This window comes from Microcaecilia unicolor, chromosome 4 (genome assembly GCF_901765095.1).
Source record: "Microcaecilia unicolor chromosome 4, aMicUni1.1, whole genome shotgun sequence".
NCBI lineage: Eukaryota > Metazoa > Chordata > Amphibia > Gymnophiona > Siphonopidae > Microcaecilia > Microcaecilia unicolor.
This window is the reverse complement of record NC_044034.1, coordinates 37,549,080-37,567,958: the sequence shown is the minus strand read 5'-3', so window position 1 is coordinate 37,567,958 and position 18,879 is coordinate 37,549,080. Positions and strand designations below refer to the sequence as shown.

General features: G+C 46.0%; 1 protein-coding gene across 1 annotated transcript in view; it reads right to left on the bottom strand.

The window, feature by feature from the left end:
* PRSS23 (serine protease 23) overlaps positions 1–16,989 on the bottom strand; it is a 32,364-nt gene extending 15,375 nt beyond the window's left edge. Inside the window, exon 1 of the mRNA XM_030200153.1 lies at positions 16,775–16,989. The gene's annotated coding sequence lies outside the window, so the exon portion shown is untranslated. The remainder of the gene's footprint in view (positions 1–16,774) is intronic.
* Between the last annotated feature and the right edge of the window lie 1,890 nt (positions 16,990–18,879).

Below are 18,879 nucleotides of genomic sequence, written 5' to 3'. Positions count from 1 at the left end.
CTTTTCTGAGCATTGGGGAGGAATACAAAATGACTTCATTAACACGAGCTTGACTACATTTGCATGCTATCTGCGCAAGTACCTGGCACATTCATTTCCTACGCTAGACCCCTCTGAACATTCTGTGCAGGTAAATGCAGGTGTTAATACAGTGCTAAAGGCCTCTAGCACCTGTGTTTACTTTTGAGCATCGGGGCCTGTGTGAGGTAGGGAAAGTCGCTTTTACTGCTTCAAGTTACAACTTAGTTTGTAAAAAAAAACCATCTGGGGCAGAAATATAACTCAGCTTGGATTTGGAAGGCAAGTCATGAAATCTAAAATTCCCAAAAAGGGGAAAGGAGATGATGAAGCGTCAATAGACTGAAGCTAATTGGTAGACTGCAGGGGCCTAGAAATGCTTGTTTGTAGACAATGAACACAAATGGTTTTTTCTGAATCACTAGGGTGAGGCAATTAGTTCAGCTAAATCCAGTCACTGGTAGGAGAAATTCTGTCACCACCTGATGGCTCAGGGCCCCCTGGCTGAAGCAGGAGCATGAGCAAGGGATGCTGCCTCCACTGCCATGAAGGGTCTAGAGCATGGAGTTCTCAATCCATTCCTCTGGACACACCCAACCAGTGGCGTTCCTAGCCTCACCAATGCGCCCCCCCCGGGTGCACGCCGCTGGGGGGGGGGTGCCGCAGCGCACACCTGTCGGCTCCGAGTTCGCTAACTTCGCTTGTTCGCTGCAGCTCCCTCTGCCCCGGAACAGGAAGTAACCTGTTCCGGGGCAGAGGGAGCTGCAGCGAACGAGCGAAGTTAGCGAACTCAGAGCTGACAGCCGCGTGCTGCGGCACCCCCCAGCGGCGTGCACCCGGGGTGGACCGCCCCCACCGCCCCACCCCCCCTTGGTACGCCACTGCACCCAACCAGTCAGGATTTCAGGATATCCACAGTGAATATTCTTTTGATCTGTACAAATATTCAGATTAGTGCATGTACATCTTCCAACCTAAGCACGTTGTTTTACAGGCATAGAAAAATCAAATGCAAAATTTGCATGTACTCTCTACCAGCAACCACACGCATCTGACTTGGTGTCTCAAGGATTGGGTTGATAACTACTAGCCTAGAGCAGTGCTTCTCAACCCAGTCCTCGGGGCACACCCATCCAGTTGGATTTTCAGGATATCCACAATGGCTATGCATGAGATATTTCCATAGCAAGGAAGCAGTGCATTCAGATTCTATCATGTATGTTCATTGTGGATGTCCTGAAAACCCAACTGGATGGGTGTGCCCCGAGGACTGGGTTGAGAAGCATTGGCCCAGAGAAAGGGTTCTCAACTCAGTCCTCAGACACACCTAGTCAGTCAGATTTTCAGGATACCCACAGTGAATATGCATGAGATAAATTTGCATGCATTACTTCCATTGTATGCAAATCTTTCTCATGCATATTCATTGTGTGTATCCTGAAAACTTTACTGGTTGGGTGTGTGCCTAGAGCAATCCCTTTGCAGACAAAGCAAGGGATGGCAACTGATTCTAGAAGGGAGCACGGTGAGGTTGCAGCTTACTAACGGATGGTGAAGGGAGGAAGGGAAGCCGCAGTGATGGAGCAGGCCTGAATGTAGCCACAGACAGCATAGGCAATTGCCTAGGGCAGTAATTCTCAATTCTTTCCTGAGGAACCACCAGCTAGTCAGGTTTTTCAGGATATCCTTAATGAATATGAATGAGAGAGGTTTGTATATATTGGCAGTGGCAGGCATGCAATTCTGTCTCATGCATATTTATTTATTTTGTTACATTTGTATCCCACCTTTTCCCACCTATTACTAGGCCCAAAGTGGCTTACATAGTTACGGAGAGATGGTTACAGACTCCGGTGTGAACCAATACAGTTAATTAGATTCGGTGTAGTTCATCCCAAGCAAATTGCTAAGGTGGGATCATGTGTCAGGGGTTGAGTACTGTCCGTTTCCTGGTTAAATTGTCATATTTCATTATTCGGTATTTATGTCAGTTCTGTGGGGTATGCCTTTCTGAAAAGGTGAGTCTTTAGGGGGGTTTTTTCGGAATTTTAGGTGATTATTTGTGGTTTTCAGGCCTTTTGGTAGTGAATTCCGGAGCTGTGTACATATGTAGGAAAAACTGGACACGTATGTTGATTTATACTTCAGGCCCTTACAACTCGGGAATATTCATTAGGGATATCCTGAAATCCCGACTGCCTGGTGGTCTGCCAGGACAGGTTTAAGAACCACTAACCAAGGGTCAGTGGCGTACCAAGGGGGGGGGGGGCGGTCCGCCCCAGGTGCACGCCGCTGGGGGGGTGCCACGCGCCTGTTGGCTGAGTCCGTTCGTTCCCTCCCTGCTGCTCCCTCTGCGCGGAACAGGTTACTTCCTGTTCCGGGGCACAGGGAGCAGCAGGGAGGGAACGAGCGGACTCAGCCAACAGGCACGCGGCACCCCCCCCCCCCAGCAGGTAAAAATGCACCCGGGGGGGGGGAGAGAGGGTGTAATTTCGCCGGTGGATGGGGGGCTGCGCTGCACCCGGGGGGGGGAGGTGTAATTTTGCCAGTGGGGGGGGGGTAATTTCGCCGGTGGGGGAGGGCTGCGCTGCACCTGGGGGGGGGGCTCATTGGCGATCCGCCCCGGGTGTCAGGCAGCCTAGGAACGCCACTGCCTAGGGTACCAAACAGCCAGGCCAAAGATGGAGCCTGCTCTCGCTTACTTTAGGATCATGTGCATATGTTACTTAAAAGGGGCACCACTGTGGTGCTCTGGCTTTCTTCTGCTCTTATTTTGGCCCTCCAGTCTTTGGGATCTCTAACACCCCTCCCCACCCCTTGCTCCCTTACTGCTGGGATCCGCTGTCTGGTCTTGCCTATAGGCAACAAAATCTTAAATCTGGCCCCGGGTTGGAGGAAATTTTGCTGCCCACTGCAGTTTGCTATCTGAGGGAATCCCTAGAAATCTGACTTAACTCACTGTATCCACCCACCTTTAATATAAATATTTGCAGGCTAACACCTACATCCAAAATACAGGCAAGCTTTTCACTACCTGTGATTCTTTTGCATATATTCCTAGCTTTAGTTTTGGAAAGGATACTCCCTTTTTCTTGATAAACTGACTCCCTCAAATATCTGAGGCTTTGACCTTGAATTCCCAGCAGGTCAAAAAAGGCTGGGCCCTCCCTAGTCTCCAGGACCGGAGCCAGCAGACACGCTGGTTACACAAACAATCTGCTATAGCTGCATGTGACGCCCGAACAGGCCCTGCACATGACTTGACTTTGTTGTGGTCAAGGTTTGTTATAAAGTAGGATCACGCTGCAACATGCTCCTGTTTTTCTATTTGAATTGTCATTTGTCATATGCTATCGCACAGGAGAACAGAGTTGGATAAAAATCCAGAAATCACAGCAGTATAGTAATAGAGCTTTTTATTAAGATAAAAAAAAAAAATCATTTGCTAAATGTGTTCAATTTGTATTATAGTAACGTCACGTGCCCCTAAAGCAGGTGCAAGCTGAAACACGGCTGTGTCGGGCAGACGATTGTCAGATCTAACAAATGATTTATCTTAACAAAGAACTCTAATTTCCATACTGCTGTGGTTTGTGGATTTTATCCCAAACTATTCTCCTCCTGTGGACTGTTTGTTGGATTTCTTTGCCTCTTCTGTTGATGGATATGCTATCACAAAACACAAACCAACCACATGCATCACCCTTTTGAGAGCATTTTCGTATTACGAGCAAACTGTATCTCCACAGTGCATGAGTCTGGTTTGCACTGTACCTGCAAAAATCAGTTCCTACATTACCAAATATTGTGTTTTGCTTACTCTTGTCTATTCACTCATGTGTGACAGCTCACAAGCGTGCAGTTATTTCAGACCCTGGGACCAACATGTACACAGCTTGGTGTAAACAAAAGGGCTTCTGGGTACTGAGGAAAGAACTGCAGCATTTGTTTCTACCTTCCCAAACCGCATCTCTCCAAATCTGTTTCCAACAGCAAGCAGATTTTCATCTTTTGTAGAAAAGCATTAGCATCATGTCTATGCTATCTGAATGTTCTAATGCCCTGATGGCGAACCTATGACACGCGTAGCCATTTTGGATGACAGGCGGGTTGAAAGCTGGCAGCAAATAGAACCCAGCCTACCTGCTCTTACTGCCAGGGCCAGTCTTAGGCAGGGGTGACAGGCGCGTTGGTGGTCTTATCGCAGCTTCAGAACCCCCCTCCGAGTCGGAACCCCCCCTGCTCCGCCCCACCTCGCAGCCTTGGTAACCAGCAGTCCTCTTCGTCAGAATCATCCCATTAGGAGTGCCCTTTTAGGCGCCAGACAGGCTCCCTACAACCAATCATAGCTCACTGCAGTTGTAGCTCAGCCAGGTGAAAAAACTGCCTGAGGCTCGAGGCAATTGTGATTAAATGTCGAACCTGAGTGCTGAGTGGAGTAACCCAGGCAGCTGCTGCTCTCTTCAGACAAATAAAGTCGGGTCAGCGGCCGCTTTCTTCCTCTCTGTGATCCTGTTGCAGCCTTAGCTCAGCTGTGCTTGGACACTGACTGCTGCTCCTGCTCCACTCTTGTTTGGGAAGTTCCTAAAAATACCGGTCCTGCTAAGAAATCACTTTTCATTGCTTTTATAATGCTCCTTTCACTACTTGTTTGTAGCAATTCGTTATGAGAGAGGGAAAACAAAAAGGGAGAATAAATCATGGGTGCCGTTTCCCGCCATTAGAAATAGCGGCAGGTAAGTTAAATAATTAGTTTTTGGTTTATTAAATACAGTTATATATTTCAATTATACATTTTTGTTATTTAAACTATAAATATCGCGAAATTATGTTTTTTTTTCTCGAAGTGACACACCACCCGAGTTATGCTCGGTTTTTTTGGCGAATTTTGACACACCAAGCTCAAAAGGTTGCCCATCACTGTTCTAATGCATTCTTGTTAGATGCAGTGTGTTTTTTCTAGGGGAAAAGGTGGCGGTACTCAAATGTCAGGCGACCCTTCAGGGGTGGGGTGATCACTGAGGGACCCACCCCACAATAGCCAGGCCCCTTGCAACAAGTCACAGAATCTATGACAAGGCAGAATTGGTGTGTAGTGCCAAAGATCTTTCATAAAAACTTGGGTTCCAAGGGTCAATTTTAGCAGACAATGGAAAAGGTGCCAGTACTCAGTACCCCCAAGTACCCCCTCAAAAAAAGCCCTGGTTAGATGTATTATGCTGTTTTCACCTCATTTATTGTATTTATGTTTATTCTTGGTTATTTTACTGTTGTTATGCTGCTAACAAAATTGTAAATTTTATGTTAAACCTACCTGCTGTACACCGCCTTGGGTGAATCTCTTCATAGAGGTGGTTAATAAAGCCCAATCAATAACTAAATAACTATATAAATAGAATATAGCTCTATTTGAAGTTCAGTGCGGTTAAATATGTATATTTTTTATACTGTTTCATGGTGGTCCTATTATTAGTTTTTCATTCGTTGTTTTCAAGTTTACCTCATTTATTGGATTCATGTTTATATCTGGCCATTTTTACTATTGTTTTGCTGTTAACAAAATTGTAAGCTTTGTGTTAAACTGTACTTGCTGTTCTCCTCTCCCTCCACTCTCTATCTCAGTTGATAACACCCTCATCCTCCCCGTCTCATCTGCCCGCAACCTCGGAGTCATCTTCGACTCCTTCCTCTCCTTCTCTGCGCATATCCAGCAGATAGCCAAGTCCTGTCGCTTCTTCCTCTATAACATTAGCAAAATCCGCCCTTTCCTCTCTGAGCACACTACCCGAACTCTCATCCATTCTCTCATTTCCTCTCGCCTTGACTACTGCAACCTACTCCTCACTGGCCTCCCACTTAGCCATCTATCCCCCCTTCAGTCTGTTCAGAACTCTGCTGCACGTCTTATCTTCCGCCTGGACCGATATACTCATATCACTCCTCTCCTCAAGTCACTTAACTGGCTTCCAATTAGGTACCGCACACAGTTCAAGCTTCTCCTACTAACCTACAAATGCACTCGATCTGCAGCCCCTCCTTACCTCTCTACCCTCATCTCCCCTTACGTTCCTACCCATAACCTCCGCTCTCAAGACAAATCCCTCCTTTCGGTACCCTTCTCCACCACCGCCAACTCCAGGCTCCGCCCTTTCTGCCTCGCCTCACCCCATGCTTGGAACAAACTCCCTGAGCCCATACGCCAGGCCCCCTCCCTGCCCATCTTCAAATCCTTGCTCAAAGCCCACCTCTTCAATGTGCCTTCGGCACCTAACCACGACACCTCTATTCAGGAAATCTTGACATTTCGTCCTTTAGATTTTAAGCTCCTTTGAGCAGGGAGTATCCTTCTTTGTTAAACTGTATAGTGCTGCATAACCCTAGTAGCGCTCTAGAAATGTTAAGTAGTAGTAGTAGTTCACCACCTTGGGTGAATCTCTCCATAAAGGTGGTTAATAAATCCCAATAAATAAATAAATAAGTGACTTCAGTTTACAGTAGGGTCAGGGCTGGCTTAATCATTAAGCAGTCTAGGTAGTCACCAAGAGTGGCAGCTTCTGGGGGTGGCAAAGCACAGCTGCAAAGTTGATTGTCACACTAACTCAAAGAGACATCAGTGAGTACTTTTATTTGGCATGAAGATAAGCAGTTTTCAAATAGCACACTTGCCTGGGCAAATGGCGTTTGGAAATTACCTCAAAAGCATGCGGTTTGCTAATAAAATGGCTGACACAGACTATGGAGGGGGCTACAAACATCTCAAAATTTAATTGTTTGGATGGCTTCCTAAAAGAAAAGTCCATAAGCCATTATTAAAATGGACTTGGGGGAAAATCCACTGCTCATTTCTAGGATAAGCAGCATAAAATGTATTGTACTGTTCTAGGATCTTGCCAGGTACTTGTGACCTGGATTGGCCACTGTTGGAAACAGGATGCTGGGCTTGATGGACCTTCGGTCTGTCCCAGTATGGCAACACTTATGTACTTATGTAAACAAGGCCTCAAAGCTCAAAACCCAAATATGTCAGTTTTCCCAAAGGAATTCCCAGATATTAAGACTGACCTCAATAAATCATCAAACTTCAGGAAAAAAAAAAAAAGAGAGCAAGCAAAAACCTCCCAAAAATGAAACAAAAAGTTGCTCACCAAAAAAACAGGAGAAAAAATAGCCAAACCCCACACAATCTGTTTTAGTCATCAAAAAACAAAAATGTTCACAGACGTTAAGTGCTCACGCTTAAATGTTGGCGCATAAATGCCGTGTTCTATAATGCCGAGTACCCAGATGCCATCATGGAACAGTGCTTAGCATGTTCAATTATGATTATGTATTTTTGCAGGATTGTTCCTGGGGGGGGGGGGGGAGGGTTGTGTTGTGGTGATCAAGATGTTGAGGGGCCTTACAGTTAATTGCTGGGGAGGGGAGGGGTAAAAGGCTGAAGACTCACCTAAGGTAACTAATATCCTTGCCCTGATCCAACATGAGTGTTCCTAGCCTTGTGTAACTTATAATATTGTGTGTTTGTATGATTTGATATGGTGGGAGCACTGGGAAATACTGGCACCCGAGGATGAAATCCAGTGCAGCACCAACAAGCAATGGCCCTAGTGAACTTGGAAGGTAAACTGATTTATTTTGCAATAAAAGAATAAGTGAAAATGCAACTCCCCACACCCTAACACCCTCGGAGTGAACAGAACAAAGCCATAGGTACAAAGATGGAGAGTCTTGTTCAACAACACCATTTACTCATTCTATGCCTGCGGAATTCTTTTGCAGATGGGGTTTTCTCTAGTCACCAGTCTTGCTACAGACAAGCTCAGTGACTGTCCATCAACCTTCCCAACAATAAGCACATAAGAACATAAGCACTGCCATACTGGGACTAACCAAAGATCCATCAAGCCCAGTATCCTGTTTCCAACAGTGGCCAATCCAGGTCAAAAGCACCTGGCACTGATCCCAAAACAGTAAAACAGATTTTATGCTGCTTATCCTAGCGGTGGATTTTCTCCAAGTCCATCTTAATAATAGTTAATAGACTTTTCTTTTAGGAAATTAGCCAAACCTTTTAAAACCCTGCTAAGCTAACTGCTTTTACCACTTTCTCTGGCAAGGAATGAGAGCGTTTAGTTACACATTGAGTGAAGAAATATTTTCTCCTGGTTGCTTTAAATTTACTACTTAGTAGCTTTATTGTGTGGCCCCCAGTCCTATTATTTTTGGAAACAACAAACAAGTGATTCATGACATATAGATATCAATGGTGAAATCCAATTGGAATTGGTCAGACTTTGATATTGGCTTCCATTTGAATGAACTAATCAAGTTATTAGGATAGGAAGTCATGGTCTAACATTTGACCTTTTTGATGAGTTACACCCTCGGAGAATGTAGTTAGTTCGTAATCCTTCAGAAATGATTTGAAGTTGTGGATATCAGTGTCAGCATCATTTTCCAAGTGTAGGTTTAAATCTCCCAGGAAAATAATCCTTGAAAATTGTGACCAGGCAGAGGACGTAATCTCTTCAAGTAGAGGCTCTGCCTTGGACCAAGCTCCCGGAGGACAATAAATGATGAGTAAATTGTACAGCGCTGCGTAACCCTAGTAGCGCTCTAGAAATGTTAAGTAGTAGTAGTAGGGCGAACTGATTTGCCTCTTTTGAACCATTGCAGAATTTGCACAGCATGTATTCCAGTTCAGGGAAAACCCCAGAACTAACTAGTGGAAAAAAAACTCTTAAAGATAAGAGTTAAGTCCGCCTCCTTTTTTACCCTGTCTTGGAGAATGAAGAATGCCCTAATCGGGTGGATAGATGTAGGGCAGTATCGGACTATCAACTTCTGTGAGCCGTGTTTCTGAGATAAACAGAAAGCCCAGATCTGAAGATTCTAGCAGATACGTGAGTAAGAGAGCCTTGTTCTTCACAGACCTGGCATTGATATAAATGGGGGGACGGGAGTGAGTTGAAACTTGTGTTCCAAAGGGGAGAATTGTTTGGATAATTGCAAAAGGTAGCGGGGTTTTTTTTAGGCCATTGAATGTTAGCCATTTGGTTCTAGCACTGTGATTGAGACGCTGTAATTGAATAACATAACAGCGCAGGAAGTGTCACAGGCGTCTGGGGTCTTTTTCCCTAACTTTTTAATATAATCTAAAAAAAGTGGTAGCTACAGAGAACACCTTTCCTTACTTGATTTTTTTTTGGATTGTGGTTATTGTTTGCGAGTAAGTTTCTAGTGTACTTTGATACTTTGTTCTAGTCTGTAACCACAGAAGTGTTCTGACGGTATATACTGGCATTGTCTAGCAGATATCTGACATTACAATGAGGGTGTTTCTTAGTACAGTGTTCTGTAGACAGGTTATAGATTATGGGGATAGGATTAGGCACTAAGTTATCTGGTAGGTTGCCGCCCGACCTGCTCAAACAGGCTAAGCAAATCCATGTAAGCCATGGATTAAGGCATAAACCTTCTTACACCCTCAGTGGTCATTGACCCCCATCCCACTTCCCAAAGATGTGAAAGAAACAGTACATACAAACCTCTATGACAGCTTTCCGTGGTATGGCCAGTGTGCGTTTTTCCCTTAGGCTTTTTTTGTTTAATGATCCTAAAAGACAGACGCACTGAGCAAAAACACGTCTAACAAACGGCTATTTTCGAAACAAAAAGTTGGTCATTTTTCTGGTTTGAAAATGGCCATGCTCACTACTGGATTTTTGGACGTTTTCGCAAAATGTCCAAACTCAGATTATAGACGTCATATTGAAAATGCCCCTCCTGGTCTACTGCAACCTTGTTATCGGGGTGCCTGTTTTTGTGACATCTTTTAAAGATAACTTGTTAGGAACCATGCGCTTTTTAGTGACTGTCAGCCTTCTCCCAATTTCTAGTTTAAAAGTTACTCTATCTCCTTTTTAAATGTTGATGCCAGCAGCCTGATTTCACCCTGGTTAAGGTGGAACCAATCTTTCCACAATGGGCTCCCCCTTCCCCAAAATGACACCTAGTTCCAAACAAATTTAAAACCCTCCTTCCTATACCATCGCCTCTTCCATTGAGACTTCAGAGCTCTGCCTGTCTCTTGGGTCCTGCGCATGGAACGGGGAGCACTTCTGAAAATGCTACCCTGGAGGTTTTGGATTTCATGGCTTCCAGAACCTCTTTCCCACATTTTCTTATGTCATTGATACCCACATGTACCAAGACAGCAGACTCCTCCCCAGCACTGGCTAAATTCTTATCTAGATGCCATGTGAGGTTTCCCAACTTTGCACCATGCAGGCAAGTGACGAAGTGATCCTCACATCCACCAGCCACCCAGCTATTTACATGCCTTATGATCGAATCTCCAACTTCAATGGCCATCCTAACCCTTCCCTCCTGAGCAGAAGCCCCTGGAGACACATCATCAGTGAAAGAGGATATTGCATCCCCTGGAGGACAGGTCCTGCTACAGGATCACTTCCTGCCTCTCCACTTCAGGAGACATTTCTCCTCCATAGAGGCAAAGAGGTTGTCTAACTGGAGGTGGGACTTCTGTACTATGTCCCTGTAGGCTTCATCTATAAATCTCTCTGTCTGCCTCAGCTCCTCCAAGTCTGCTATTCTAGCCTCCAGAGATCGGACCTGTTCCATGAGTGCTAGGTAATCTTTGCACTGAGTACACACATACGACTTCTCACCAACTGGGAGATCAACATGTGACGCTCAGTGCGAAAGACTGAATAGCCCCCATCTCGCTTCTGGACTGCTGCCTCCATCTTATTATTGGTAATTTCTTAATTAAGTTGCTAAAGTGGGAACATGTAAACTAAAGTGGAGGAGTAGCCTAATGGTTGATGCAGTGGACTTTGATCTTGGGGAACTGGGTTCAATTCCTACTGCAGCTCCTTGTGACTCTGGGCAAGTTACTTAACCCTCCATTGCCCCAGGTACAAAATAAGTACCTGAATATATGTAAACCGCTTTGAATGTAGTTGCAAAATACCACAGAAAGGCAGTATATCAAGTCCCATTTCCCTTTCCCCCTTCCCTAAGATAGCTATGCTAATATTTAGTTCTATTATTGGATCTAAGTAGACTGTATTTCTAAGAGCTAGCAGTGGCGTTGCCAGTATTGGACCACGGGGGCCTGGGCCTCTGTAGATTTGACCCTGGACCCCCCTGCTGACGACCCACTCGACCCCCCCTCCCGCCGCCAACCCACTGTCGCCAACCCACCATTGCCCAGCTTTGCTGGCAGGGGACCCCAATCCCCGCCAGCCGAGCCGAGGTCCTCTTCTTCCCAATCCCGTGCAAGGCTTCGTTCTAGTCTGACGTCCTGCACGTTGTACGTGAGGGACGTCAGACTCACAGAAACAGAATGAAGAGGGTTGTCAGCAGGGAGGGGTCAAACTTGGTGGCGGGGGGGGGGTTCAGCAATGGCAGGGGGGTCGGCGGCGCCGGGGGGGGGGGGGCTAAAATGTGCCCCCCTCACCTCGGGCTCTGGACCCCTCTCCCGCCGAAGTCTGGCTATGCCCCTGAGAGCTAGAGATGCCCTAATTAAATTAATAGCCTCCTAATTGGTTCAAGGGTCTATAAATCAGAGATCAGGCCAAGGGTGGGCAGGAGTTGATGTGGGTGGGAGGAAATTAAAGTCTAAACTGAGGCTTTCTGTGCCTATTAGTTGTGCTTTATACTGATACTATAGTAACTGTAAAATAGCCCCCTTAAATGCTAGCCTATGGAACTGTAACAGAGATTTTATGTTTCAATGTTTTTTTACTGACGACAGTACAAAGGTAGTGAATTCACAATTGAATACACAAAAAGTCAAATATGAACCTGTACTCAGTGAAGATCAAATGTTATAATCCGTCATCAAGCTTTTTATCATTTTATCCCTACCCCCCCCCCCCCCCCCCCCCGTTTTATGGCCAACGTTTAAACATATTTTCTGTAATAACATTCCAAATGTAATTATCTTACTTAATAAACTGCAGCTCTTTCTTAATCCCCTACTGATTGATGCTTCCTTATTTATTTTAATTCCCAACATTATGCTACCATCTTGTTACATACGTTCCTCCCCAAACAAGTACCATAAACATCGACCCCACCCAAGGGTACAGTATTCAACAAGTTTAGCATCCCTTTCCTAACCCCCGTAGCTACCTCCCCCTCTCTCCCCCTACATTCCTTTTCCTACCAAAAGGCATCCCAACTACTCATGAAACTGCCCCTCTCCCACCCCCCACCCCCACAAAGCCTACCCCCCACACCCCACCCCCTATTATACCCAAACATCTCATGGCTGAAGCTTTCAAACTGAGCTGGACAGCAACCTTTGCTCGTAAGAGATTTTATAGGCTAAGAAAAACTATTCTTTAAACTCCTTTGCTAAGTGAGAAGAGTAACTTAAAATAAATTCCCTGAGATTATCTATTTAATTCTAAGACTACCTTTTCTGGCAATGAATTCCAGAGTTTAACTTCACTCACCAGGGGATGATCAGAAGCAAACGCCAGCGCTAGAGGCTGTTAGCGCCATACTAGCGCCGGCGTTTGCTACCGCCCATGATCAGAGCCCTCGAGAGTCTACGCCCCCCCCCTAGTCCCCCAGCAAAGAGTCCCTGGTGGTCCAGTCCCCCCTACCCCCCTACCTTGTGGGTTAGAGGAGGGAGGATAGCCTGCCTCCCTCCTCTTTTTACGGCGCCGCAAAATGGCGGCACCCAGCCCTGCCCAATGAATCCTCGGATGCGCTGGGCGGGGCTACACACCATATAAGGGACACTGGGCAGGGCTGGGCGCCGCCATTTTGCAGCATCGCAGGAAGAGGAGGGAGGCAGGCTACCCTCCCTCCTCCCTCCCTCCTCCAACCCACAAGGTAGGGGGGTAGGGCAGACTGGACCACCAGGGATCCTTTGCTGGGGGACTAGCTGGAGACCCACCGGATATCCAGCCCTCCCTGAACCTGTAGGGGGGAATGTCGGGGGGAACCGGCGGTACAGCAGACCTCCAGCCCCCCTGTCGCGGGGGTTTGGTTGATTGCCCACTAGGCACCAGGGACTGTTTGTTGAGGGAAATTAGGGGGGGCTGGAGACCCACCGAATCTCCAGCCCTCCCTGAACTTGGAGGGAGGGGATCATCCGGGGGACCGGAGGTCCGCCAGACCTCCAGCCCCCGTTGCTCGGAGCAGGAGTAGTTGGGGCCTGGTGGTCCCATGGACCTCCAGCCCCTGTGTTTGACAGGTTTGGGCTTTTGACAGCCCAGACCTGTCAAACAAATGTGGGAGGATTGTGCTGAGCGCATGCTCAGGCACAATTCTCCCGCACTTCTACCCCATGATCAGAGATAATTGCATGCTTAAATTTGCATGCAATTATCTCTGATCATCGGTGCGGTAATGCCCCATGCTGCTCCAGCGCTATTTTAGAGTGCTGTTTGGAACAGCGCGGGGCTTTTGATCATCTGCTTGTCAACATGTAATTAAACTCTGGAATTCATTGCCAGAGAATGTAGTAAAAGAAGTTAGCTTAGCAGGGTTTAAAAAAGGTTTGACTGGCTTCCTAAAAGAAAAGTCCATAGACCATTATTAAAAATGGGCTTGGAGAAAATCCACTGCTTATTTCTATAATAAGCAGCATAAAATGTATTGCTGTTTTGGGATCTTGCCAGGTACTTGTGACCTGGATTGGCCACTGTTGGAAACAGGATGCTGGGCTTGATGGACCTTCGGTCTGTCCCAGTATGGCAATATTTACGTATTTATGCACTTTCCTCATGTTTAAAAACAATTTCCAAGCAAATTCTTAAAGATCTCTCCTTCTCTGTAAATCAGCTCATAGCACTTCTGGACAATCAAAAAGCCCAGGTGCTTCTGTCCACACATTAAAATTTATTTTAGCAAAACAGCCCTCAGTTTAGTTCTCTGAAGATTATGGATAGGGGCATATACCATGTGGTCCCAACCTACACGTAACTATGGTGAAAACTGTATCTTTAAATGAAAAGTGATGCAAGACTGGTTGTGGAAACACAAACTCTTTTTCCATTGCACTTTCCCTCTGGGACAGAAAGCCCACCTAAATAGATTTTTTAAAATCTAGTTCTGTTTGTAGTTAAAATTTAGGCTATGCCTGTTCCCCTATATTGTTTTTACAGATTTAAACAATGATTCTCCCAGCCTTTCAAAGAATCAAGGTATTCGTGCTGTGCCCATGGTTGTCAGAATTTGGTGCCCAGAGCAGGTTTACACATGTAAGGTGTGAGACAGCTGAGAAGCGGATCTGGAGTAGGGGAATGAGGAAAGCAGGGCATGCTCGTGAGAAAGAAGTGTTTCCCAATTATTCTGAATGTGAAAATAAAAGAAATTAAATAATAGAGAGAGAGGAGACCTAGGAAGGCAACCAAATGAGGCAGTAATGAAGTTACAAAACATGGCAAGTTGATGTCTTGAGCACCCAGCTGCCAGTCTTTTGCCAAACTGGACAATGCTCTGGTAGGGAGGGCGAGGCTTATTCTTGGGAGCGGACATTCTGGTGGATAAGATTGTTGCCTTCCCCAAGTGGGATTTTGACACAGAGGAAGGGAAGTGAAAGGCTGATCATTTTGCATGGGGACCACCCTCCTCCCTTCTCTTCTCTCTACTCATCCCCATCGCCCAGAGAAGAACGCATAAAGCACAAGCTGCCAACCAGGGCTGAAGGCGCCAACATTTCAAAGTGATTGGGGGTGCCAAACACAATACAAATAACCCCTCCCTGGACACAAATGAAGGAATCTGCTCAATACTGGGGGTGCTCAGCAGCTACTCTACCCACAGAGTTGGCTGCTATGCAATGATTTGGCAATGGGCTCTGGATCTACCCTACCCCCATCCCAAACAAATACCCCTCATAAAGATCGGTCCCACACATCATCAGTAGACATCGCTTCCATGCCATGCTTTCCTAAACTTCGATCAAATAAGGCACCAGCGCCCATGTTTTGCCAAGCAGGATGCATTACCAGATTGCGGCACTCGGAGCTGGAATTAGCCCCAAATAAATTGGCACAAGCATCCTGTCCTGGAGATGGGCACTGCTCATTTTCAGATTTTTCCACATTTTTCTGGTTTTCAGGTGCTTTTTCAGTTTGTTTCATGCATTTTAATAACTTTTTTTTTTGTATGGACATTAGAAGTTTTTAACATGCATATATTGATTCGTACAGATTTGTAGATTAAAGCGTGCTAAATTGATTTTGCCAGCACTAAAATTTGTAAGGTGCCCTAGCAAACCGAAAATACCATCCTCCGGTATCTCATTTCCAGACAGGATCCTTCATTTAACCAATGCAGACCCCAGTACATAAACTTCTCACATAGTTCCTCATTTCCATGGTGTAGCTGTGTTACATTTTCCTCCAGGTCCAGAGTTTTTCCATACTCCTGGGACTGGTTTGTCAAAATAAGTTTACATTGAAAAATGAAGGGACCTTCCATTAAAGATCCCAGGGTCCTAGAGGGGCAAACAGAGCACACCCACTATACCTCCTACCTTTGCAATGTAACTTTCTATTTAAAAAAAGAAAAAACCCTACAAGATGATAAATACACCGAAAAAAAAACCCAAGTTCTTTTAATTAATACACCAGGATTAGTTAATTAGTTCATTTGTTTCATTTGTATCCCACATTTTCACACCTTTTTGCAGGCTCAATGTGGCTTACGTAGTACCGTAAATGGCGTTAGCCGGTTCCGGTATGAACAAATACAAGGTGATATAGTGGTAGAGTAAGGTTCACGTTTGGTAAATACATTGGGGGGAACTTAGAGAGTGAAAGGAAGAGTCTGGATACGTCCATTGCGGTCTTTGGTTACGTTATGTCGCAGGTATCCAGGTTTTTTATGTTGGGTCGGTGGGGTACGCTTTTCTGGACAGGTCTGTTTTTAGTGCTTTTCGGAAATTTAGGTGGTCGAGCGTAGTTTTTACTACTTTTGGCAGCGCGTTCCATAGTTGTGCGCTTAAGTAGGAAAAGCTGGATGCGTAAGCATCCACCATGGTCTCCCCCACTTTGACTGCCCCTTTTACTCCTTGATGATCCAACAGTCCAACTGACTTAAATTTACAAATGAGAAAAATCCCAAGCTATAAAGAAGCAATTGGTCAGATCTGCTCAATTTCATTACAATACTGTAAAACAAATCTTACCCCCCCCCCCCCTCCGAAACATTTGAACTCAAACAGGTCCTTTTAAAGTGCACAATTAAACTAGGGCTTCCTGGAGCTGTAGTGCAGGGGGGGGGGGGTATGTGCACCCTGATCACTCCTATAGTGAGCGGCTGCCTCAATCGTACAGCTGTGCAGCTTCTGGTCGCACTTTTGACAGCAGATTTCGGCAGGCAAACCTCAGTCTAGGGCTAGTACTGCTCCCAGACTGGTCCTCCTCGTGTCCCTACGACTCTTAAGTAATACGAAACTTCAAAAACTAGGGTAACTTTTCTAGTCTAAACTAAAAAGCAATCCGAGCACTGAAGAATCGTTCTAGAGGTGTCTCGGTTCAGACTAGTCCTTCCTTTGTCCTGATCGCTTGTTTCCCCTTCTGCAGTCAGCAGATAGGGCCAGTAAGAAGCAGGTTTCCTAAATGGGGGAAAACCTTTGAGAGATCTCCACCTTAATCTTTCTGGATGCTCTCTACAGACTAAAAGGAATCCCCCAGTGACATTCGACTTAGGTTTTGCCCATGCCCGCCGAGGTTACAAAAAACCCCAACAAAACTGCACTTACCAAAGCTGTTCAAAGGTAACTTTTTCACTCCCTCCTTCTCCCTTGTCTTCAAGAGTAAACCAAAGGCTTTCACGCAGACCGGGGCAGACGGGTTTGCTGCGGACGGCGACCGAGCAGCATCACTGCCGTGTGCTCGCTTGCTAGTGTGGCCGGGGCTCTGGGGCAGGTGCCTCCCTGCAGCTTCCCTGCTGCTGCTCTCTGCAAACTCCGCTGCTCCCAGCCCCAGCCCTGCTCCGGCCCCACGTGACCCGACCCAACCCACCCACAGAGCCCGTAGCTCGGCTGCACTTCCAAAACTTCCTACAAAGAGTTGCTGGGCTTTCTCCTTCCTCCTCACCGGCTCTTTTTAAGTTTTCTAGCGGCCAGAAATGTTGATCCTGTGAAGCAGAAACATCCCCCCCCCCCCAAAAAAAAAAAAAAAAAAAAACATCATTTTATCTCAAGCACATCCTTTGAAAGTGTACGATTAAGTTTCTACTTGTGCTGCCCAGTGCGTTTTTTTTCCCAGCGTAAAAAGGTGCCGGTACTCAAATGCCAGGCCACCCTTCAGGGGTGGGGTGATCACCGAGGGACCCACCCCACAATAGCCAGGTTACCTGCGACCAACCACTGGAATCTATGATAAGACAGAATTGGTGTGTAGAGCCTGAGCTCTTTCATTAAAACTTGGGGACCAGGGGTCAATTTTAGCAGACAAACTCAGTACCCCCAAGTACGCCTCAAAAAAAGCCCTGGTGCTGCCTGGAATTATATTGCAGTCTAGACATCTATTTTCTGGGCTCCTGTACTGCATGTCTCATTCTTACAGCCCTTCAGCTCCTGTTCACACTTTTGACAGCAGATTTCAGCAGGCAAACCTAGTCTATGGCTTTTCAACCTTTTTGTTTTGTTTTTTTAATATCAGGGCACACTCTCAAGCTCGTTCGTGACACAAATTTTGCAAGGTTGTCACTGGTCACTGGCCCCCATGACTGAAATGCCAGAAAATGTACTTTAAAATATACAGTATTAAATAGCATACAACATAATTAGGAGAAGTATAGGGACCCTGGCAGGACTTAATATATAAAACAGGAGAAGAAAACATCCCTCTCTCTGTTCCCCCCCCCCCCCCCCCCCCCTCCTCAGCCTGTCCATCTCTCTCTCTCCCAGTACTCACTGCTCCCTCCTCACTTACACATACAGCCAGCTCATCTGTTTCTCCTCTCCCCCTCCGCACTGCCACCACAGGCTTCTCTCTGCCCCTACTGCTAGTGATCATTCCTACAGGCAGTACTGTACACATTATATACAGATACTTTCTCTGTTCCTAGAGGGAAGGGAAATGGGACTTGATATACTGCCTTTCTGAGGTTTTTGCAACTACATTCAAAGCGGTTTACATATATTCAGGTACTTATTTTGTACCGGGGCAATGGAGGGTTAAGTGACTTGCCCAGAGTCACAAGGAGCTGCAGTGGGAATTGAACCCAGTTCCCCAGAATCAGAGTCCGCTGCACTAACCACTAGGCTACTCCTCCACAAGCAACATTCCATTTAGAAGCCTGCCCTTGCAGATCAGCAATGCGGCATATGTGCAAGATGTCAGACTCACAGAAACAGAAGCCTGCGCGGCCGCATTGCTGATCTGCAAGGGCAGGCTTCTACATGGAATGTTGCTAGTGGAATAGCAACATTCCATCTAGAATCTCCAATAGTAGCAACATTCCATGTTGAATCTCAAATAGGGAAATGGAAATGGGACTTGATATACCGCCTTTCTGAGGTTTTTGCAACTACATTCAAAGAGGTTTACATATATTCAGGTACTTTATTTTGTACCAGGGGCAATGGAGGGTTAAGTGACTTGCCCAGAGTCACAAGGAGCTGCAGTGGGAGTCGAACTCAGTTCCCCAGGATCAAAGTCTACTGCACTAACCAGAGGGCTTGCAATCTAAGGTTTTGGATCTGAGGTAATGGAGGTTTAAGTAACTTGCACAAGGAGCTGAAGTGAAATCAAACTCAGGCTGCTAGGATCAAAGCACACTACACTAACCTTTAGACTACTTCTCCAATGCAATCCTGTCTCCCTGCTCTCTGTCTATTTCCCAAATAGACCCTGCCAC